Source organism: Cavia porcellus, unplaced genomic scaffold, assembly GCF_034190915.1.
Source record: "Cavia porcellus strain 051 isolate PalLab524CR breed Dunkin Hartley unplaced genomic scaffold, mCavPor4.1 scaffold_24, whole genome shotgun sequence".
Lineage (NCBI taxonomy): Eukaryota > Metazoa > Chordata > Mammalia > Rodentia > Caviidae > Cavia > Cavia porcellus.
In genome coordinates, this window is record NW_026947507.1 from 9,421,784 (window position 1) to 9,447,897 (window position 26,114).

The window sequence follows — 26,114 nt, forward strand, 5'->3', positions numbered from 1 at the left end:
TTTTCTAGACTTGAGCATCTTTTCTGGAAAATATATTGTATTTAAAGTTCAGTATTCACCCCCACACACATACACACACACACACACACACACACACACACACACACACCTTGCTCCTTTTATGTGAACCACTCTCTTCTCCAATATCTCTGAGGATCACAATCAACTCACCTGAGAAAAGATGATCTTCAATTTTATTATGAATAAAGATTCACGGATTTCACTTGGGATCCCAAACAATAAAATTAGAAGATTGCCTCTTTTAGTAGGAAAATGAGCTAGATGATGGGCCAGGATAAAATCCTAAAGACTAATTGAAGCACTTCAAGACTGTAGACCAAGGTTGATACCTGGAAGTATTGGAAAACAAGAAAAGAGAAAGCCCTGCGTTCCCCTGTGTCTAACCTTCTTTCCTTCCTAGACATACGATGTACCATATGGTTATTTGGTGCCACAGATAAGAGATTTGTGATGTCTTTCTGCAGGCATAGAGAATAATCAGAAAAAATAAATGAGATAACTCTTTAAAATCCAAAATGAGAAAATTTTACTTTTCTTTCTTCATAGCCATAATAGCTGAAAAATATATAAGCTAGGCTCAGTAGCACTGAAAAGTCTTTTCTCAGCATTTCAAAGAAATTTTATCAGGGTAGATGTATGAAAGAAGTACTGAATTATTGAATATCTAGTTCTTAAATATTCTGTCCAACTTTAACCTTTACACAGATAGTAAAAATGGTCACATTATGGTATATTCCTTATCTAAATGGGAGTTTCAAATACATCATTCTATCCAATCCATGGGATGGTGTTTGGAGATACAGATAAAGAATAAAGAGTTTCCTACCTTCCTAAACTTACTCAGCCGATCAGAGGTGGGAACATGTTCAGAAAGGTTCAGAGGTGGGTGGGGCCCCTCACTTTGTTTATGTATGCTGGACATTCATAGGTGTGTTTGGTTACTTATGTGCCGCCGGGGATGGCTTTGGCAAAGATGACAGAAATCATGGTCATGCGCTCCTTGAGGTGGGCTTTAACTACAGTTCCAGATGGGACATCCCATCTGGCACCCATGGCAAAAACAGCAGTTGCCATCGGTGTGACATGTTCATACTGATATTTTAACTGAGGCAATAAACATTCTGATTTTATCACACACACACACACACACACACACACACACACACACACACCACACCATACCACACACCAGAGCAATCTGATTTCAAAGGGTACATTCTTTCTACAATCACGTAGCATCTCTAAAGATGTTCTCCAGGGAGGAATCCTTATGGGGCAGGCAAAATGCTCTGACTGAAAACATTTCCAGCATAAAACCCTCAGAACTAAACCCTCAGAACTTCTGTATTTTTAAAATCAAGCCAAAGAAAAATTGATTCTCTACTTTCAGACCTACTAGTCTCCTTCATCTTTAAAATAATTAGGAAATACAGTGGCAGTCAAAGAAGAGAAAAAAGCGCTTTTGTTGGACTCACTGAAATTTAGATCCAAAGGCTGCGGGAAGTGCTCTAACATGACAGATGAGTTGCCATCAGGCTTAAAAATGTCAAAGCGCCCTTCGAAATGGAGTCATTGCACAAAGAAGATCATAGGGTATTCAGTGAACAAAGAGTTGAGATTTTGTGACCAAAACAATTTACATTTCAATTATCTACACTGGACGCAATGAGGACAATCAAGGGGAAAGGAGGACATGATGTGAGGTTAATAGCCTTAACTTGAGATGTCCCCATAAAGAGAGGATGACAGAGAGAATGGAGACGGTAGGGAGGATGGCGCTACTGGGCAAGACCTCAGGAGTTCTAGGACTTAGAATTGGATTCTACTAATTGAAAGCAATGAAATGGGACAGTAAAACAAAGTCTTCAGGAAAAAAAGAAATTTAATGGATCGAACTCAAAAGTCTAGTAACGGTAAGATACTGACATTTTTAGGAGAATAACGTAGCTAAGCTTTATAATGCTGCAATTTTCCCTTTTCTTTCTTGTTTTAAAACTTTCTGTTCTTGACTTCATCCTCTACAAAATCTCATGTCATTGGAAATATAAATGTCAGTTCTCCATTTATTCAGGGAAGGAAGGCATGAGTTAAACCTTCTAAAGATGCAGTTCAATGTTAACATTTAGTTTTACTCTTAAAGTAAATGATCAACATCATCACCTGGAAACTTGACATGTCTTAATATCTCATTTTGATACACACAAATAAAGCTATAAGTAATAAAATGTCAAAGTGCTGCTAGAAAGGAATGGAAAGGAAAGGAAAACCTTATATGAAGTTAACTTTAAATTACACTCATCCAAACTGTCGCCAAATGTGACAGTTTGAACAGATATGTTATTTGTTCTTTAACAAAATAAAATAAAGGGAAAGCAAAAAAATTTTAAGATGCAAAAGCCAAGCTCTGAGAAAAAAATGAACAAGAAAAGTGATATTAGCAGATAGATAAGTTGAACATTTCTTCAATATTTAACAGATCAATAGTATTGATACAATGTGATAAAGAAAACCTTAAATAAGCGTTAGAAGACAAGAAGTATGAGTCATTTGATGTATCTCAGGATATTGAATAAGCTAGAAGATCAAAAATATGAAGTTCAACAGAGGGAGGCATTTGGCCAACAGTCTCTATGCAGAGAAATCATACACTTCCACATGAAGGCATCAGGATTCCATTTTGGAAGAAATTTCATAGCAGAATCTCAACAGATATTAAAGACCGTCACTCAGCCCAAATCCCGAAACTGCAAAAGCAAAAAGAACTTTAAGTGGGGGTAGGGGAGTTGAAATTTTAGAGACATGGATTCAGAGAGTTCTGAATTAGTGATCTAGAGAAGGCAGGAACACTAGGAGTTTATATGAGCAATCGAAAGTTGGTAAGGAACAGGGCTCTGTTTCTGATAACGGAAACTGGGGAGGCCTTGCTTGCAGCAGAGGAGTGGTGGGAAGAAATTACTTTCCAATTTTCACTGTTTTGGGTTAGATTCAAAAATAGAGTTAAACTTGAACTTCTGCAACACACAAAATATGTAGAGGAATCCGATTGTTATCTCATGACCAGTCAACCTTCAGACAGGACAAACAATGGCCACATGCAACCAAAGAACTCTGCATGTCCTCTAAGTCATGGATCTGGCCCTTGTGTGAGGTAACTTCCTCCACTTACAGCAAAGAGCAGATTCAGAAAAAATAAAACATTCAAAAAGTGGCTGATCAAAATTAACTATAAATAATTTCTAAATAAATAACATAAAAGAAGCAGAGGGCAATAGACAAAAACACATGGTAATAAAAATATATTTACCAGAGGAAACATGTGTTTTTCACGTAATTGAATACTATGACCACATATCATATCACTAATTAACTACAAAAGATACGTCACAAAGAAGCAATCAGCCATTGCCACACTGAGGAATTAAAAACAAAAAGTTTTAGAAAATACATAATCCACAGTAAAAGATGGTGAAAAACCAAAAGATGATGAAATCTATATGGAGAACTCAGAAAAAGAAAAAAGAAATTAACAGTGGAGAATCTCAAAAATAATGGCAACTTTAGAATCACAAAGGAAAATAGCCATTTGTCAAATACTGCAAATAAAAATTAGTGAGTATAGAAATGCTAAATAAAAAATACAAGGATTAGAGTGAAAATGATCATGTTAAAAAGGGGAGCAGGAAGGGATTCAGCTGACACAAATCTGATCTTAAAGAATAAAAGGAAATTAGGGAATGACACACATTGGTAAAGGATATAGTCAAAGAAGGTAGTCTTAGAATGAAAAAATGCTGCAGAAATTACTAAAATTAGACATTATATCCCATAAAAAATAAACTGAGAATGATCAGTGTTGTTACTTATTCTACAAAAATTGGTAACTCCAAAGTTAAGTAAAGAACCATGTGGATAGCCTGGGCGTAGGCATGGAGCACGGATGTAGAAGGACTTGAGTGTGGGCACTGGGGAACTTGAGTGGCTACACTTTCTATGTAAGAGTTGGAAGTAAAGAGATCCAGTTGATAAGGACTCGAAGGTCTGCTAGTTGCAATCCTGTCAGCTGGCACAGTAATTTTTTAAGCCTTCCTCTGTTTTGATTTGGAGCCCAGTATTGCAATGCTAGCAAATGTGTCACAAGAAGACACTGGAAATGTGTGTATCCACTGCACTTGCTGTCTCAAAGTATTTTGGAACTCTGCATGCAAATGGACATGTGAAAGAGCCCAGTCCAGTCTGGTGGAGAATAAGATTCATGGCCCAGTCATTGTCATACTTGAATCAACAGGCAGCCAACTGTTAGACCTAGGGGTAGCCTACTCAGAACCAACCCACCCTCTTGCAAAGTGAGAAATCCCAAGTTAATAAACTTAACATACTGAGTTAAATAAATTTCAATATATTTCTGTCATTTCAAGTAACTAAATTTTGGGACCATTTCTCAAAGATCAGAAGCTAACAGGCACACTTTGAAATGATAGATTTAAAGTAAATGTAGAATATCTTCTCTACTGCCCATGTTTTATTCCCCCCTGGAGCAGTGGAGCTGTAAATTGATATGTGGCTTGTACCTTTACATCTAGAAGAGTATAAAAATTGGGAGGAAATAAAGTCAATGACTTCTCAACATCACAGTAACCCCACAGCATCTTTTCTGAGGCAGCTATGGGTGCCCTGGATAAGTGAAAAGGCAAAGAACCTGCTAGGCATCCCAATGAGATAGAGGTGCTATACAGCTATGTCTCCTTCCTTATACCCTTCTGCACATCTAACAAAATGTGTGTCAGAGTAAAGTCTGTCTGTGTTCTGTGATTCTGATGTTTCGGTTGACTCTGTATTCGCCAGGGCAGCAGTCTAGCAGCATTCACTGCTGCGAAAGGTGATATCCATGAAAATTTTGCAGCAAAAAAGTGCAACCCAGGAGTTTTATACCTAACTGCACCTTTATCCAAGTAGAGAGGCAACACAAACCGATTTTGAATGTTAAATGTTTGAATGTTGTTTCCATGGGAACTGCTTAAAAATCTGCTGGACAAACATCAGTGAATAAAATGTTGTGATGGCTTGAAAAGTTGCAGCTAAAGTGCTTCAATGAGTGAGTGCTCAATCTGTCTAATTGTAGAAGCTGAATGTGAGAAACATGAACAAGGGCAGGATGTAAGCAGGACGTAAAAGGATAACTCTGAGCTGACTAAGAAAGAAGGTGAATGATTTGTGTGGCATCACCAGCTTTCTTATTTTTAAGAAAAAAATGTAGTATATGATAATGAAATAGAGAACAAGGAAAATAAGTGTGTGATTAACACTGAAAATATATCAATGTTGTGGTTTTGATCTAAAATGCATCATAAGTATAATGTGTTGTTGGCAGGTGGAACCTGACTGGAGTTGAGTCAATGGGAGTGTGATATAGAAGTGAAGATTCTTATCTCAGCCTCCTCTCTTTTCTCTTTTTCGGCTTTCTGGCTTCCATGATCTTATCCACCAGGCATGTCTTCCATGCCATTTCTGTCCTGGAGCCCACATACAATGAACTGAGCCCACTGAAACTGTAAGACAAAACAGTTTCACTTTCTGTAAGTGGTAAGTATCAGGTATGTTGTCCCAGCATGAGAAAACTGACCAGTATAACAAATTACAGATTTTAAAGCTTAAATAACACAGTATCAAGATTCTTATAATAAAAAACATGCCAAGTATACAGAGACACACAGGAGGACATATGCTTAAGGAACATGTAAATCGCTTTTATCTAACAGTGACTATGAAGAGAACAAACAATAAGTAATGATGTAAAAACTTAAATGCCATGCTACTTAATTATTTGCCAATGGATAGATATCAAACTTGGCACATTAAAAATACAAAATTTGCAGAAGTGGAAGTACTGGCACAAAGGCTATCATCATACCACAGCTTCACAGGATCTAGAATCCTGACAGAATAAAAACAATGACTCGGTAAAGAATAAAGGCAAAAGAGCTCTGAGACTCAAAAAAGAATTAATGGAAAAACTACAAACCACCGAGAAATTTAAGAGAGTGAAGGTGACACAGAAAAGAATGAAGCAGTCTGGAACACTAACCTGCTCCTCTAAAAATAGAAAATAGAGATGGGTGTGGTGGTTCATGCCTGTAATCCCAGCACTCTGGAGGCTGAGGTGGGAGGATCGTTTCAATTTTGAGACCAGCCTGGGCTACAAAGTGAGCTCAAGGCCAGCCTGAACTGCATAGCGAGACCCCGTCTCAAAAAAGACAAGACAAAATAAAATGAAATAAAATAAAATAAAAATAGAAAGTAAATGTGGAGAGGGTCCACCGTCCCACAGAGAAACAATAGACCAGCAAGTGTAACCCAGAGAAAAGCCCATGGCTTTTGTAAACTGCAAATACAGTGTGAGATATCACTCTAAAAGTGATTCCTTCTGCACAGCACCTAACAGAGAATTCCACTACAGCACCTGCCATCTATACGAGTGATTAATGAGGAGCCATTCTGGGTAAGGAGCAATTGTTTAAGACTGAGCTACTGTGAGAACCAACAGGCACAGAAAAATGTGCTTCCAGGATTTCTACTATCACGCTTCCGCTGGGTGAGAGGCAGACACAAGACACAGCTGTGGAGAGGGGCAGGTTGGCCATACAAACCCCTGAGAAATTTAAACAAAGGAAAGTTTTGACCAGGGAGGGCACTGCGTTTTTGATCTCCATATCAAGAGTCCAGACCCCAGTCATGTGTGCTGGCACTGGATCCAGTGGACTGCTTGACTGTCCTCCCCTCGATGCCTACTGTCAGCACAGAGCTCAATGATCTCTTACTTTGACCATGTGTCAGTGTGATTAAGGATACAGCTTGGTTTAGAGAGCTAACATTTCCTAGAGTGCATGCACAGAGGGGTCTCTGGAGCACCGTTACAGGCTGTAAAGCTTAGAGATGGCAACAATTGGTGGAGTAAAGAGGGGAACAAATGCTGAGAGCTACTAGATTGAAAATACTCGTACAGTCGGAAACCACAGCATTGATTGGAGTGATTTAACTACAAGCCAAGAAATGCTACTGCCACCAGAAGCTAAAAGAAGTGAGGTATCAAATGTCTTCAACAACCTCAAGAGATAGTTTTCTTTGGCCATCGTAGCACCTTAGTTTTTGATTTCTGGCTCCAAGAATAGAAGCTATTTTGTAACTTTACCATTCTTAAAGTCCAATCTGGACCCCATATTCATCATATTCTACTTTCTTACTCTGGAAGAATCTCTTTTAGTATTCAAAACAGTGCTAATCTGGCCATCAAAAGCAGTTAAAAGACCTTGCATCCTTTAAAGTTGCACTTAGCCTTTAGGAAGCCAAGGATTAAACTACTGTATTAGCCTGTAGGAACCCTTCTACCTGATTCCCTGCATGTACACCATGGGGGAGAATTTTAGCATCATGGTGCCACAAGATGACAAGAGTTGTCCACATTGAAATCACTGCTTGATATCTCGCTGGCTAGTTATCCAAGTCTCTGAATCTAATGCTAAGGATCTGCTTCCTATCCAAATCTCTGGGTTTTGCTAAGAAGTAAACAGTTAGACAAGCATTGGAGTGCATGTTGCTTCCTTTTGGAGATTTCACAACGTACTACTATGAAAATGTGGAAGTGTAGCAATAACAAGGTTACTGTTGAGAGAAACACCTCCATCGTGATAGGGATTTCTGAAAAACTATTTAGAATTTGTTTTAAAAGGGTCCCAAATATGCTGTGTGGAGCTGAGAGTTATTATCTGCCAACTTGCATTCATTATATGTGAGAGCTGCTCCTGGGTGTGTATCTCACTGGCACGTTAGCCCGTTGACCTGCTGGTGGTGCCCTAGTAGTGGGAAACCCACAGACCAAGTTACAATGCCACAGGAAGAAGACAGTGGAGTACTCAAGGACAGTTGAGGCCAACAGTGGTTGCCCCAGCCTCCCGTACCCTCTCAAGAATCCAAGGAAGGAAAGCCAAGGACATAGTCCAAAAAACTTCCATTTCTGGTTGCTGGTTGTAGGCAATTCCCTGTATTAAAGAATTTCCAGGCAATTCCTTGGGAAGAATGAAAGAGGATGAAGCTTTGTTGTTTGTCTAGATAATGACCTATACTGATGGCAAAACAGAACCCTCTCTCAGCTTCCTCTCAGGCCACAATTGTGTGGTTATGTGCTAAGAAAAGATATGAGACGTCAAAATCCAAAAATAGGGACCACTTCTCAAATTCCGGAGAACGAAGTACATGGCAGTCCTTCTGTAGTAGGCTAAGAATTGACTCCAAAGACATAGGTCAATTTCTTACTCCAGGAACTAACTTTAAACTTTAAAAAATGTCCATTAGATGAACAATTAAGGATATTGGGATGAAATTATCTTGAATTATCTGGGTAGTCCATAAATCTGGGGATGTCTCCTTAGAATACACACAGCAGAGGCATACAGAGAAAGCAGTGTGAAGACAAGAGATTTCAGTGATCCGGTCACTGTTCTACAAAGTATATTTCAGTTTTATCAGGTGTGGTGAGGTAGACTAACATTAAGAGATTGCCAATCAAAAGATAGTTTCTTGCTTACAATTCCCAAGAGAAGGCGTGATACCTTGCCCCACCGGGAGAAAATACCAAAGGGTGGTTACAAGCAGAGAGGGAGGAAGAAGTGAGAAGAGATTCTATTGTGGTCTGTGGGAGAGAATGCGATGATCAGGATATGCAAGGTTAATATTGGCTTAATTTGAATAATTTCAAATGGTGTTCAGGGCATAGGGGCTATCCCTAGTTTTCTGGTACCTGGCTATGGGATAATTAGGGCACAGATACAATGGAGTTTAGAAGCCAGATAAAGGAAGTGGTGAGAGTTTGGCTTTGAAATGGAATGGCTAGTTTGTATATGAAAGATATTTTTTAAGGAAAAACATTTATTGTCTTAAAAATCAGCTAACTCTGGGAGAGGAAGTTCTTTTGTACTTGTCAGCAAGGCCCTAGTTTTCATACTATCAAATAAAGAACCAGAAAGTGTGATTATTACTTTCACAAGCCAAGGAAGCCAAGAAACATTAGAACTACCAGAAACTGAAAGAAGCAAGGAAGAATTCTCCCTCTGGAATCTAATAAAGAAAATAAAACCCTGCCAGCACCTCAATTTCAAGTTCTGGACTCCGGTACTCAGGAAATAAATTCCAGTTGTTTTAATCCACTAAGTTCGTAGACATGAAAATAAATGCACCTACATTTTTCTGGATTGTGTTTTGATTCCAAGCTCTATTGACATTTTAAGCTAGAAGATCTTTTGTTATGAGGACTCTCCTGTGTATTGTAGGACGTTTAGCCCTACAATACCCTGACTCCCCATTCTTCAGATACCAGTTGAATGTGGTCTTCAAAAGCTGCAGTAGCCAAATATGTGTCCAAATGCAGCTAGATGTGCTGAAGAGCAGAGTGGAGGGGTGAGCAAAATAGCCTGTGTTTGAGAATTGATTACGCTAGATGTAGGTAAAATTCAAGACCAAAGGACTAATTTCAAAAATATTTAAAAATGTATTAACTGAATTTTTAAATGAAAAAGAGTACTTTAATGAACTCTGCACAAGCAACACATGGCATTATAAAATGCTTACAACACTAAACTATTAGATGAGGTCAGAAACATTCATGAATAAAATCAGCTAGAATGCATAGTCTAGGCACAGATGACTCTCATTTGTTTATTTATCAGTTTAGGAAATATTTATTCAGTCACATAAATGCCAAGTGATATCCTATTCATGCAACAAATAGATAAACTTTCTGCCCTCAAGAAACTGATAAAGTTATTATTTTTTATATACCCAGTAAACCACATGCGATTTTGTGCTCCAGGCAGCCCTCAAGCCCTAAATGTGTCTGGCTTTCAATAATTGGAGGATTTTCCTGTAGGAGTCTGCCTTGGGGCCCTCCTACTGCACTGGTTCTTGAAATTCAGAAACATTCTCCAAACAGAAGGCAATGTTAATCCTTTACTCATTACCCAAGCCAAGCAGTATGGACAAAACTGATTGTGTGCTATTGAATCATAGGAGCTCAGAATGCTCACTAGTGTTTTAGGAAGATGAAATCTGAATCTTTCTCTCAGCCAGAGTGCATACGATTGATAAGACCTTCTTCAGAGAATTATTGAAAATACTAAACAATATATGTTTATAGATTAATTTTTAATATGTGCTTTTATTCAAATGAAACTTTTAGGGTAGTCTGAATTTGAGATGGTACAACGTAATGCATAAAAACAAACACTGCTATGAGGAATTTAATGCTGATCATTTCAGCAACTGAATGACATCTCTACACACAGGTTAGCATTTTCACTATGGCATAGCCACATGGATAATTTAGTTAGTGTTTTGGGAGTTAAATTTGTAGATGTTAGAGTACATGTAGTAATTAGGTTATCTACAGCCATCTGCATATTTTGACCACAAACTTCTGAACAATAGAGAATGTTTTACATCTGAGGTTCTTAGCCAGTGTGGTAATCATTAAAATATTATTCATTTAAAAATATTGTTGGTGATCAGCATGATGCCTGAATAGAGGCATATAGCATTCACCTGTTCTTCAAAACAGGGTTAGAGCAACAGATAAGTATTGAAAAAAGAGAGGACCAAAGTTCAATAAAAGGCAAATGGAAATCTTATGAAGTCCAGGACCTGGGACAGCAGCACTGTACAAGTAGAAGAAGCCCCAGCATCTGATCCTCTGACTCCACAAAAAAGGGAGGAGTTGTCTTTTCTCACAGCATAGTGATCAAAGTGAAAGCCTCAGTAAATCACAATCATGTGACACAGAGGGACTGATATAGGGAAATGAATCAGCCAAGCTACTCAACCTACACACGAGTTCGTGTTCTCTAAAATCAAAGAATGAATTTTAGGAACAACAGAGGTAAGAGTAGAATATATTTATTGAGAGAAAGAAAGCCTCTGTCTGAGAGAGACAGACAGGTCCCCAGTGGGTTGCCAAGGTCTCTGTCTTTTCCAGAGACTTTTATAGAGTAAAACCATGGATTCAAGGTGCGGGAAGACTGGGAACTCACAAGGCAGATGGGCATGAAGTGGGACATAACTTAGTTAGCCAATAAGATCAATAGTTCAAGTAAAATTGATTACATTAGGGACGAATGGGGAAACAAGTCACATAGAAAGTGGGCGTTCTTACAGAGCAGTGACTTTCCTAGGAGGATGGGAGCTATTTAGGGTATCAATCCCAGGATATGGGTGCATTTTATGGCCTTTTGTCTTGAGGCCTGGCATAGCAGAAGGTATCAGCCTTCCTGGCAACTGCAAGTATTTACACTGGCTCTATTGAGGACGTAGCCCTGTCTCACTGCCTATATTTCTAACTGGCTCAGCTGCCTGCAACAGAATGAAACTTCAACCTACTAGATATTCCATACAAGTTCATGTTCTCTATAACCAAAGAATGAATTTTAGGAACAACAGAGGTTAAGAGCAGAATATATTTATTGAGAGAAAGGAAGTTTCTATCTGAGAGACAGATGGGGTCCCAAGTGGGTTACCAAAGACTCTGTCTTTTCTAGGGACTTTTATAGAATAAAACCATGCAGTGAGATAGGTCCAAGTTGGGGAAAATTGGGCACACATAAGGCAGATGGGCATGAGGTAGGACAGAACTATGGTCAACCAATAAGATTAGCTGTTCAAGTGAAATCACCTAAATCAAGGACAAATGGGGAAGTTACTCATGTGATGAGCAGGCATTCTTCCTGTAGGAGGATGGGATGGTGGCTCCTGGTTTAATCAAAGTTATCCATGCCTATTTAGGAGATCAATCCCTGATGTTTATGCTTAGGGTGTGGTTGTATTTGTTTTGCCTTGGTCTGGGATCTGGCCCACTGTGGGAAGTGTCTGTCTCCTCCAAGGTCACAAGACATTTGGTCCTCTGTGCTGGCTCCGTTGATGGTGTACCCCTGTCTGATGGCATATAATATTTTTAACTAACTCAGCTGCCTGTAACACATGGAGATGCTCACAAGCCTACCTATTAGACAGTTTCACAAGCCTTACAGGCTTACAGCCACAACAAATAACAAAACCTGAAATCTGCAAAGTAATCTGACTTTGGAAAAGGAATTTACATCTCCCAAAGAGGCTCCAGTGTCCTGCAACCAGAAGCCATCTTGAGAAAGAACCTAATATCTGAATTTGACTGTTCTAGAAGTCAGACATGAAAGATTATTACCCTCGTATAAATTACTGGACATTATGGCTGTGGTCTAACTTGGTGGAAGGCCAAAGTGATGACCACTTCCTCCTCCTTCCTCTTCAGCCCTGATTATGACTTCTTCCTTCCTTTCCCATACATGTGAAGAGAATTCTAATCAGTTCCTAATGCATCATCAATGCTTTCTCAGGCATTGCTTCCGGTCAAAGATCACACACCGTAGGTCCACCTCTGTTTCTATCAGATGAGAAAAGCCCAGCTACCCCCAGGAGTTATGGGCTCCTCTCCATGTCCTCAAAAAAGGTGTTCTTTTTCTTTCTTTTTGCCTCTGTATTGCACCAAAAAACCCTAACAAGAAATCCCTGCATTCCCATTCAGGAAAAAAAAAAAAACCTCCACTGAATTGATATTGGAACTGATAAATAAGTTGCAGGATACAAATAAAAATTGGTGATTTTTTTCTATGTAACAATAATGCATTTGCTAACAAAGAAATCATGAAAACAATCTCATTCACAATACACAGACACACACACACACACACACACACACACACTGAAATACTTAAAAACAAATGTCACTAAGAAAGTAAAAGACCTCTATAAAGAAAATTTTAAAACACTGAATTGAAGAAGATTCTAGAAGGTGGAAAGATACCTTCATACTCATAGACAGGAAGAAATACAGTTGAAGTATCAATATTTCCTGTCTTAATTATCTTCTCATTGCTGGGACAAAATACCCACAAGTTAAAAGAGGAAAGGTTTATTTTTACCTCACAATTTGTAGAGGTTTTAGTCCATAGTTGGCTTACCCTAAGGCCAGCAGCATGGTAGAGGGACATGCAGAGGAGAAACAGGCCACAGCACAGCAAGCAGGAGACAGCAAGCACTTCACACCATGCCCGAAGTGACCCAACTCTGCAACCAGGATTCAGCTCCCAACATTATACCCAGCTATAAACTCATAAGTGGACTCATGCAATATCACAAACCCAGTCACCTTCCCCAGACCCACCTATGAGCACACAAAGTTTTGGGGAGAGATCTAGATATAAGTCATGCATTGCCCAAAGCAAATAAAAAATACAATCTCTGTCAAAATACCTGTGATGTTTTTCACAGAACTGGAAAAAAAACAATTCTATTGGCCATGTCAAAACAAACTATAAATAGCCAAAGCAATTTTAAATGAAAAGAGTAAAACTGGACACATCACGATACCAAATTTCAAGAATAATACAAAACCATAGTTACAAACGCAGCGTAGCATTGGCCTAATAAATGGTGCTGGGAAAATCAGATATACATATTCAAAAGACCAATATTTGAGTCTCATTCCTTCGTCTGTAAAAATGTGTTCACCAAATAGGCCAAAGACCTTAAGATTGAGACCTGGGCCTCCACTGAAAGTAGTGGAAGAAAATCTAGGAGAAACACTTCAAAATATTGGCATAAGCAATGATTTTCCAAATAGGACTCTAAAGCACAAGAAACACAAGCAAAAATCGACAGTCAGGACTACATGAAACTAAAACACTTCTGTAGGGCAAAGGAAAAATCAGCAGAACGAAGAGACAATCTTCATAAAGGAAGAAAATGTTTACCTGCTATTCATCTGACAGAAGTTTAACATCCCAGACACAAAGGGAACCCAAAAAACTTAACAAAAACATGATTTAATTAAAATGGGGAAATTATCTAAATAGACATTTTTGAAAGAAGCAATATAAATAGCCAAAAAATATATTAAGCAGTATTCAATCATTAGCCACGAGGAAATGGGAATAAAGGTTGCAATGAAATATTACCTCATCCTAGTTAGAATGGCATAATTTTTTACATTATGCTGGCAAGGAGCGGCTACCTGAGATCCAGCCATGTTGGGACTTAGGAAGCTGCACAAGAAGGCTATTTGCCTGCTCTTTTGATATGTGCCCCTGGCGCCAGCTGGGAGAACAACTCAGCTGTTCCTGTGAGCCTACCAGCAGGTCGACTGAAAATCAAGCATTCCACACACACACACACACACACACACACACACACACACACACCGGGGGCTTCAGCCACTGGGGACAGAGTTCTGAGCATCTCTTGGGAGGATGACCATATGCAATATAGCAAATAAAGGGGATTTCCTTTTTTGTTCCATTTTAAGTCAAAAGTTATTTTCACTGTTATGTTTTGTAATGATTGTTATGCTCTATTCAATATTCTCCTTCAATTGGTTTTACAATGGTCTGTTATTGGTTTGATTTCTCTATACCTAATTGACTGGACAACTATTATGAAGATAATGAAGATAAATTATAGTACTTATTACTACTATCCCGGTATCCTGCTTTAAAGCTCTGTACCAATGTTCGCTACATTGTCTCAATTGGCTTGTTTTATCTTGTTCTGTTGTATTTTTACTACATTCTAAATAAAATTTTAAAAAAGACTGTAGTAAGCAAGGAAGACTTACACAATGTTGATGGGAATGTAAACCAGTACAATCATTATAAAAAAATAAACTAGTGTGGAGATTCCTGAGACAACTGAAAAAAAAGTTACCACATCATCCAACCACACCACTCCTGAATATGTATATCCAAAGAAAACAAAGTCAGAATATAAAAGTCATCCCTGTGTGTTCACATCCTGTGGCATGAGTGAAAATATGAAATCAGCCTGGATGCCTGCCACTAGATTCTTGTATAAAGACTATATAAAGCTCAGTCACAAAGAAAGTCTAAAGATTGAAATGCTCTCATTTACAGCAAAATGGAGGGAACTGTGTAGTACATCATGTTAAGGGACAAAAGTTAAGCACCAAAAAGCAAGTACTACATATTCTTATGGAAACCAAAAGGAAGACAGTTAAAGTGAAACAAGCCATTGATAGAGACTTGGATGGGAAGTGACAGGACGGAGAATTAAGTGTTGACGAGAGGCAGATGGACATGGTCAACATACAACATTCTCATGTTTGGAAATATCAGTGAATCCTGCTGTTTCATCAATTCATATATGCTAATAATGAAAAATATTACTAGTGAATTATCACCACTAACTAAAAAGTAAAACTTTCATATATATATATGTTTTTCTCAGCAAAGCAGTGATAGTTTGCTGATTATGGAACATGGTGTGTCTTCATGTTCCACTTGTTACAATGATCTATAAAATATTGTAATAGATTGAAGCTTTTGAGAGCATGGAGAAAATGCTAGATATATTTAAGATAGTATCAATACTACTGTGTAAGCTCCTAAAACTGTCAGTAAGTTCGCAAGGTCTATCCACTCCAATGGGCTCATCTTCTAATTGGAGATTTGTATTTACAGTCACACTCTTATCCTGCACTTGGCTTGCAGCTCCATGGTAAATGCCAAACTTTCTTCATAAAGATTAAAGAGCTCTCTACATATTAAAAACTGGCTCTGACCACTGTGACAGCACACTGAAGTATTTTCATAAATAATTTATGAACCACAGAGGTCTGTGTTGGGGAGACATTCACCTATTCTCCATCTGGACACCACACCTCATTTATCAAAACCAAGACCAGCACATCAGACTGTCTCACTGTGGGTAAAGCTATGCATTAAACATACAAACAAGTCAGTCGCCCAGTGCAGTTCCACTGTGGTACAAAAACCACTTATGGTAACCCTGGGAGCAATCTAATTTGATCAAGAATATTGACTAATTACACCATAAAAGGAAGGGTTGAGATTATTTTTATAATGATAAACACTGTCACACAAGGCAAAACTTAAGAGTGGTTTTGGATGTTACTAAGACTGCTCTAGAATTGACTTTTTAGATGCTCTGTGTACCTTACAGGCTGCATGAGACTTTTTAGAGGAATTTTTCCTGTGATAAATTGTCTCAACAGAAATTCAGTTACACATACACTGAACTTGATTTGTGCATTACATTATATAGAATTTTTAAGGAATTTTATTGTCATTTACCGACAATGTGAAAACTTTTGACAGTTGACAGAGATCAAGCAAGAACCACCTACCTATACACTATTCACAAATACTACAATTTTCTCATTCATAGCACTGTCATATTCATATAAAAATGAAATTAGAGCATACCCAGCTCTTTTCTTTACACATGAAGTGAACGTTCTTATACATGAAATTCTGGATCTCAAGTTTAAGTGAACATTTGGATGAAAGTATGCAAAATTAAATAAAATTATGCAAAGAGGGAATACACCTTATTTATTGCAAACCACTGAAACTATAAGGTTATTTGTCTCTAAAGAATAACAGAGTCTGCACTGGCTACAAAATTATTATAATTAACAAATAAGGCATTGAAAAAGAACCTCTTACATTTCAAGAGAAAGAAAATATGTTCACCAATGAACACATAGTGAACCAAAACCAGAGGTTTGGAAAAGAAAGGAGAATAATATAGGTCATTCTGCACAGTATCAACATAACCAAAGAGAGAAAATTGAAAAGAAATGTAGCTAAGTAAGGATGACCTCAATTACCTCTCAAATCTTTTTATCTGTGTAATTTTCTATCTCATGAAACATCACCACTATTCTTTGGGTCACCTCAAAAATTTCACTTCCCTTTATTCTCCTTACCTTTACGCTACCTCCTAAATACATGATTCACTTTCATTTGGGCCAATTATGCTACCTGAGTGTTTCTCAGCTCTGTCCTTCCATTTCATCTCCATGTCTTCTCTGAGTCCAGACCCTTGCTTTGTCTTGCTTGGTCCATTGTAATATGCTGGTTACTACTCTCCATTTTTTAAATCCTTTTACCTCAAATCTGTACACCACTGTGTACAGAATGAGTGATTGAAAAACAAAATCCATGATCATCTTATATCTCCCTTTAGAACTCCAAACAGCACAACCCATTGAAGGAGAGTGAAAAAAGTCAATTTAAGCATAGGAAAAAAAGTTAAATATTTCATATTTTTATCTTACAATATGAAATAAATTACTATCACAGTCAGAGACACACAACACACATTAAAATTATAAATGTAAGTAAATATATTTACTATTTTTTAAAGTTTTATCAGATGGATGTGCAGTTGTATAATAGATAAAGCCTGAGTTGCTTACCATAGCATTCAAACAAGCTTCCACTACAATTTTCTACCATCCTATACAATGAACTTCACCAGTCAGTACTGCTTTATGTCTAAAATTTTCTTTTTACTTGTATTCATGTATCAAATTCATTCTCCTTCAAAACTATACCCCACATCCATCTCCTTTAAGAACCTTTTTCTAACCTCTTCTAGTAAGGTGATATAGGTGAATCTCTCTGCTCACAAGGCATGCTTTAAGGTCACTATCCCAGCATAGGTTCCATGTTAGGAAAACTAATCTGTATGTATTATGTATGTTTATGTGTTTGTCTCTTCTATTCATTGATGGCATTTCAAAAAACCAGGTGGTATTTATTTTGGATTAATTGAATTTTGAAAATTATCTCTTTGATGATAAATCCCCATAAAAGTTTGCATTATGTACTGAATACAGAGTATTTTCAAATGTAATAAAATCTCAGATGTGCAGTGTAACAAGAAGAAATAAAAACCTATTTTCCTTGATTCTCCAAGTTTGTGGAAACAGTGGTGAGACAAAATCAATTACAAAGGATCTGAGATTTTTCTTTATTTGCAGTCTAACAAACTATATTAGTATTGTTCATGGATGCTGACAGAAGACACAAGATCCTTAGGTCATAAAAAGAATTCATTATTCATTGTATAGTAGGCAGCATGGACTTCCTGTTCACATCAGTTTCCATGCTTCCTAAACCCTATGGGAGAGGTGGTCCATGAGGATGCCAAGCATGAAATCAACTTTCTTGATAGGAAACCTCAGTTTCATAAAAGACTAAAAGTAAATTTGCTCAAACTTTTTCCTGGAAAAAAAGTTTTATTAGCTGACTTTTCCTAGACAGCATGAAAACCTGCCTTGTACTTCAGAAAGATAATACTTCTAACTCCCAATGCTGTCCACGAGGCAAATATTCTTGAACACAAATATAATCTAAAACACAGACTGCCAGTCTCTGTTCATATGTCAAGTGTAAGCATGAAACACACAGAGTTATTTCCCAAATATAATAATTAAAATGTCTTAAAATATCTGAGAAGGTCCTTGATCAGTTTGTTCATATCTGTGAGATTCAACTGAAAGTTTGATTTTAACTGGATTTCCAATATAACTAATTTGTTATGTTTAAAAATAATCTTTTGACTTTCAATCTGTATAACTGACATTTCGAAGTCTTATAAATAAATGAATCTGCTTCTTGAAAACTAAAAGGGCTGGAGGGAGGTGATAAAAGAGGAGAGGTAAAATGTGTTATGTCCATGTACCCATCCCCTACAGTAAACGTAGTTACTATGTCCTGCAAACATTTACTAATAAAACTTTTAAAAATGATATTTTCCATGACACAAATTAATTTGACACATTAAAAATAAATTAATGTTATGTTTCAGGAAAAATTTTTTCTTCTTGCATCTGTCTACACTATTTAATTCCCATAGCATCGATGAACATAATTGTACCCTTGAAAGCAGAAATCTTTGGACCTCTCGTTGGAGTTGTTTAGCTTTTGGTCATTGTGATAAATATTTAAGAAAGTGAACTTAGAGGAGGAAAAATTTGTTTTGGCTATGCTGCAGAGTTTCAGTCCGCGGCTGGGCTCAATATTTGCTGTGAGTCTCATGTGAGCCGAAACTTCATAGCAAAAAGTGTAGAACAAAGCTGCTCATCTCATGGCAGCCAGAAAACATAGAAGGGAAAAAACAGAGAGAAGGCGGTTCAGATACAGTTCGGAAGATCACATGTCAACTCCTTTCAGTTAAGCTTTTCTTCCTAAGTTTTCTTTACATCCTAATAATGCCATCAAATTATGATCTCAGCAATAAATTAATGCATTAATGAAATTAGAGCTCTGAAAATCCATCATCTCCTGAAAGCTCCACTTGGGGCACCTGAGACTTTGAGTGACATTTTCGACATAGACTACAACATTTACAATGTATAGACCTAAGATTATTCTTTCCTTATTTCTTTTGTTTATTTTAGGTTTCTATCTTTAATTTTAAATTGTTTGGTCAAATCATTCACTTGCAACTTAATCTACTTATTCTCTCATCAACATTATCCCACTTGCCATTCAAGATAATGTGTCTCCAAGATTAGCATCTAAGAATCAACTGAAGTCATCAGATGACTTTACTCATCTTTAGTGAGTATACACTTTTAATAAAATTTTCATATACCTCTGAGTGGCATTGTACTTACAAGATTACAGGTATACTTATTATCAGTTTAATAACAATAATTTGTTGTGTTTTAGGCAAAAAAGATCTTAGACTTTTTTTTAAATGCAAAAGATACAATTGATAACACAGAAGCTAGTAAGTAGGCTTGGGGAGGAAGTAAGAGATCAACTAAAATTTTGTTGAAATGCCAGTGCCGTTGGCATAAACATTCAGAGGAAAATGTCTAGAAAGAGGAAAATGTTAGATCCCAGCATAAGGTGGAGGTCCTGTTGACCATTCTGATTGTGGAGTCTCTGTATGTAGACAGAATCATGGAGGGAAGGCATCTTTTGGTATATGTAGATGTAGATAATGAGGAAAGGCAAACCCTATATAAACCACACTAAGGCAATTATATGAAGATAAAGAGCCTACAATTGTAAAAGAGGGGTAATAAGACAGACAAGAGAAAACATAATAGTATGATTTTATGGAAACCAAAAGAGAAACTATGATAGATAATAACAAAATAAGTATGTAAATTGAAAACATTCTTGTGTATAGTAGTTTGCAATCCTAGACCACAGTTCTACTGCTTATCAACACATTTTTAAAACACAATTCCCTTAGGGTATATGTAAAATTAGAACTCTCATTTCATAGTTGAAGAAGCAGAGTAAAGACTAAATAACCTGCCTACGTACAGCATAAAAATAATATTGGAACCATTATCACGTTGCAGGTAGCCTAGCTCTAAAAGTCATATACTAAGCCCCTAATCTCTGTTGTTTCCTTTTTGGAGAGAAACTGGATTGATGCAAATGGAACACATGCCCCGAGTTTCAGAATAAATAAGCATTGGCCACATACACATGGGCCTTCTCAAACTAGATCATGGAAAGCCACACCTGCTATAGATTGCTTCAGCAAGCCTGTGGTGAGGTAGAAAAGAGAGACAATGTAATGGTTTCTACATCTTTAGATGAACAAACTTATAGATAGAAAATAAGGTGAGCAGTTAGGAGTGAGAGAATTGTTGCACAAAATGGGTGGGAACAATGAATTGCATAAAGTTTATGAAATAGTGAAAGGAGAGAGATTGGGAGCTAAAGGTGAAGGAATTGGTCTTGGACTTTCTTCTTAAATAAAAAGAACAAAGAAAGTAACTAATAAGGATTATCAAAGTAAGCAATATTTTAAAGCAGAAATAAAAACAAAATAAAATACTTTACAGAGGATGACCTTTTGTTGTCCTCAGCAATTTATACATTGACATGAGTATCAACTGATCTTCTCTACGATAGTCAATACATAGATGAGATAGATAGTAGACAAAGAGATAGATATAGAGTGTGTAAGTTATGGTTTGTGTTTAGATGTTCCCCCAAAACCTCATGCAGTCATAGGTGGGGCTTTCTCAGACATGGCTGGATCTAGAGTGTGTGACACTGGCATTGATTCAGTGCTAGGATCAAGAGCACTAGGATTAAGAGTGTGAGTGCTAGTGCTATTTAGCCTAAGTGATCTGGATAAGATACAACGGATAGAAAGAGCTATAGTTGTCTCTTGTTTCTCTCTTACCTTCTGTCCAGCATGAACTGTTCCTTCTCGGCCATGCCATCCTGCCTTAGAGCCAGCTGATTATGGACTAAAACCTCCACAAACTGTGAGCTAAATAAACCTTTCCTCCTTTAACTTTGGGTGTCAGGTATTTTGTCTCAGTGATGAGAAAAGTAACTAATACAGATAAATATATCAACATAGATAGATAGATGATAGATAGGTAGATAGATAGATAGATAGACAGACAGATATAAATACATGCAATTAGAGCATAAACTATAGTAAGAAGCAAGAAAACTCAAATTACTACATTAGACCCATCATTTTAGGAAAATTATGACTTTTACAGTGACATAAAAATAATTCAGTTTCTTTTTATCTATTCAAAATTTAAATGTGTTGTCTCTAGATGTTTAATTAAATCTACTTTCTTTCTACATTAAGCAACTGAGTATAGTGGCACAAGCCTGTAATACCAGCTATTTGTGAGCTGAGGCAGGAAAAATGTAAGTTCAAGGCCAGCCTAGGCAATTTAGCAAGACTCTATTTAAAAGTTTAAAAAATTAGATAACAATGAGGCTGGGGATACTTTCAGTGGTAGAGCATTTTCTTAGCATATGTAAGACTTCATGTTTAATCCTCAGGACAGAAAAAGACAAATAAAATTAAAGTAAAGCAGGCATCCAACCAGAAATGACAATACAACAATAGAATCATTCATATCTCTTCATATAATTAGTTGTTTCCTTAAATAACAGTAATTCTGACCTTGGAAATAAACATCCATCCACCTCAGCTAATAAAATTTTAAACCGTAAGTCAATGGGCATAATTTACATATTTATTTAGCATTGTTTCATTAGTATTACATTCTTGTAGTACATAGTGATTACATATCTTGTGACAAGTTGGAGCGTATACCAAACACATCTTCAGTCTTTTTTTTTTGTATCCCTTTTCTCTCCCTTCTTGCCCTTCTCTCCATTTCTTCAACTCTTTATCATTTAAGAAAGATCTGTTTTCCTACTTCTACAGTCTTTTACTTTGCTCTTTATTTGTATTTTGGGTACCCAGTTGCATCAATTGACATTTTATTTTCTTGCCTTTCGTGAAGATATTTTCTTTTCATCCCATCTTTCTATTTATTCCATAAAAGTATTGTCCCATCATGCTTGGAAATCAAGAAATTCCTGTAGACATATGTGTATTACAAGTTTTCTCTCCCCCTCCTCCTGGTGCATCTGTCTTTCTCTGTGTATATCACTCATCACTCCATCTCCAGACTTACTGTTTCATTCTCTTCCTAGACACTGATCATTTTCTCTTTGACTCATTATGTACTATAAGTGTATAAGCAAGTAATAATTCTATGGAAAGTATTTCCATTGTGGAAGCAAAAATATTGATAGTACAAATGAACTTTGCATTCTTGACTCACTCTTTCATGTGAATCATGATTGCAGGAGTGTAGGGGAAGAGTCTATGCTCTGTACCACAATGAGCTGAAAATGATTTCCTGTACAGAAGAAATACAGACTTACTGTGCAATTTGCTTTGTTTTGATGGCTTATGGCACCATTAAATTGATGGTTAGACCTAGCAGACCACTGATGTTTGAAAATAGAATGGCCAAAATCTTTATTCATAACCAGCGGTCAAAAGGCCTTAGAGGACCAAGCAAAACAAAGAACACATATCGGAAAATGGTCATTTTCAGTGACTCTGCTGTACTACACAATAATGAAAAGCTAGCTATTTGTAAGCACTGCCTAAACAGAATTACATCACAGGGACCAGTGCCATTCTCAGCTGCACATAGCTGGATCAATCCAGCTTCTCCTCTGAAGGAGAATATGCAGCATATTTATCTCCCAAACAGCATCTGGGAATCCATAGTTAAAAAAAAGTGTTACCCCCTAATCAACTTATGCATCACCATCCCAGAAAATAAGTGGATATTAAGATTTGACTCTGTGTGGGGCTCAAACAGTTCTAAGCTATCTCAAATATAAACATCATATCAGAACAAAAGAAAACCAGTAATAAAAATACAAGAGATTCAAAATCATACTTATCAAATAGAGAAGGGAGAGCAGGACATCAGATAGAACCTTGAGAAGATCATGACCTGAAAAAAATCTTCTCATCCTATGAGCAAGACCCACAAGGTTTCTCCCTAATAATTCTAGCTGAGTGTGGGTTCTACTAAGTAAGCTATGGGGCTCATTTAAGAAAGACAGCTAAATGTTAGTTATCAGGATGCAATGTATCGGAACTTTTCACGTCAAACAATAGAACTGAAACCTTTCTATAAGTTTTCCAGGCTTCAGTCTTTCTTCTTTCATCAGTTTTGAGGAAGTCGCAGAGTTGTATTGTGAAATGCAGGGGAAAAAAACAAGATAGATCTAGAGGACATCTCACCAAAAACACAACTATACTTTGTGATGAAATAAATTGACTCTTTGAGGAAAATATCTGAGATGTGTTTGCTTGCTTGTTTAGCATTCATTAGACAAAAAGCTAAGGTGGGACCGCTTAAAAAGTGTAAGACAAAAAAGACTGGCTAAAGAAATCTGTATTAAGCCCTCATTCCATGGATGTTTTTGAAAAGAAAGAAATGGAGTAGACACTTTAGAAATAAGTGACAGTGAATGAGTACCCAGTAGGAGAAAACATGAATATAGGGCTATATTTTGTGGTAATTAAGCCCCAAGCATAGAAGGAAATTGTGTAAGAACCATCTACAGAATTGCTTTATTGCTATAATTAATCATTCCTCCTTCCTCTCTCCTCACCTTTCAGATGTCCAGTAATCCTACAACCAGAGTCTCTGAGTAGCTTTGCAGTGTGTGTGTGTGTGTGTGTGTGTGTGTGTGTGTGTCTGGATGTGTGCATGCATGCTTCAGTTAGTATCTTAGTAGCTTTTTTGCATAACTTTCTCTTTCTGTACTACACATACTATAAACTTGAAACAAAAGCCCTCAGAGTCATGTTTTCCTTTTGGTAGGATATGTCTAGGAAAGATTGATCTTGAAGAGTCACCAATAATGCAGAGTTTGACTGACAAGCAGCTGTATGGAGGCACAGTACCAAGAATTGGTAAGAGAAGCACTACTATTTCAACTGAAAGCAAAGTGCTGGGTAGCCAGTTACATATTTGGGTGATAGCTGAACCTCATGAATATCCAAGACTAGTGTTTCTTTGTCCTCTTCTAGTCCAATAATCTGACCTACTTTTCCTCCCATTGCATCTGCTAGACTTATGCATGCTCCAAATTTAGTCCATCTCCTCCTTTGTCTTAGTATAGAGTTCCAATCCCTGCATAAAATTTTCCTGCTGTCTACTTTATATTTTGGTCTCCCCTTTTAAATATTCACAACTCATGAAACCCACAGTACATATATTCTGTCCCTTGTGTTCTTAATTCTTTCACGACTTATCCTAAATCTCTCATCAGTTTCTACTAACAAAACCACATCTTGATTAAATAAAACCTCTACCTATTCCTTGTCAACACCCATGGAATTGGAAATGAATAGAAAGCACTAACCAACTGACTTCATACATGAAAATATAATTTCAAATGGGTACCTGGGACTGCCCAAAACTGTTATCACACAATTTTTAGAACATTTATCATTTTTTCCTCTCTCACAAACTTTCACACTGTCTTTCCTCACATTCTTACTCTAGAGCTGTTTCCCTAATGATTATCTAGATCTTTGTTTTACTAAGAATTTCTATATGTGGTCTTTTCTTTTTTCTCAGTTTTTGTTTTTTTATTACTACTTATTTGTAGTGCATAATAATTGCATTCTTCATGGAGAGTTGGTACATGTACATAACACATCTTAATTCTTTTTCTATCCTTGTACCTATCCCCACTTCCCCTGCCCTGCCTTCCCTTTGTCTGCTCATATGCACAGGATCTTGTACTTCCAATTACCTATCACTTACTTTGCTGTTTTTTATATTTCTGGCTTCTCATGTAAGGGAAACCACGTAATATTTAAATTTTTGTTTCTGATTTACTTCCCTTAACATATGGTCTCAAAGTGTGTCCCTTATTCTGCAAATGATTCAAATTTACCTTTCTGGCAGAGTAATACTCTGCTATATATAAATACTACAATTTTTATTCATTCATTTGTTGACAGTCATATAGACCATGCTGAGATTTAGCTATTATGAGTTGTGCTTCTAAAATTATCATATTACAGTGACAAAAAAACATGCTCATATGTATAAGTCCTTTCTTTATATAATAATCCTATCTGAGTATTTCTTTAATTCCTCTCCACCTACCTCATCCACATGACTTTTTCTTAGAGACTGATTCCCACTATGGCTTGTTCCTCCTATCTGACTGCTTTTACCTTGCTAAATACTTTTTCTTTTCCCCAATTTCTAGAGTTTCTGGACCACTGAAGGATCATGAATTGTGTCCTCCTTTTGAGCTGTGCTCATTTCTAGATGATCTTTTCTCTTCATAAGACATCTACACATCTAGAGAATCAAACAGCTACAACACATTTGCCCAGTAGAAGATATCCAACTTCCTATTGTGACATAGCCACATAGATAACATATGACTCTGTTTTGTGTTGCCATAGACTGGATACTTTATAAAAAATGTTTAGATGGCTCACCATTATAAAGTCTGGAGAGTCCAAAGATCATTGCACTGCTATGCTGGTGAGGAACCCCTGACTACATCACCAAACAATCAAGAAAGTGAAAGGGAGTCAGTCATGTCATGACAGGGTCAAGAACATGAAGTGGTCCTGCTTTTCAACAAACCACTTTTGGGAACTAATCTACTCTGTGATATACCATTCATTGCCTCTGAAGCATTGTCCTCCAGAACATGACTACCTTCCATTAGGCCTCATCTGCTAAAGGTCCCATCACCTCAATATTGTCACAATGAGGACCAGGCTTTGAGCCCACGAATCTCTAGGACACACACTGAAACCAGATCCAAGCTGCAGTAGATGATCAAGAGTCAACTTGGCTCTAACATTTCTGAAAGAGTTTTTTGTGTGCCCTC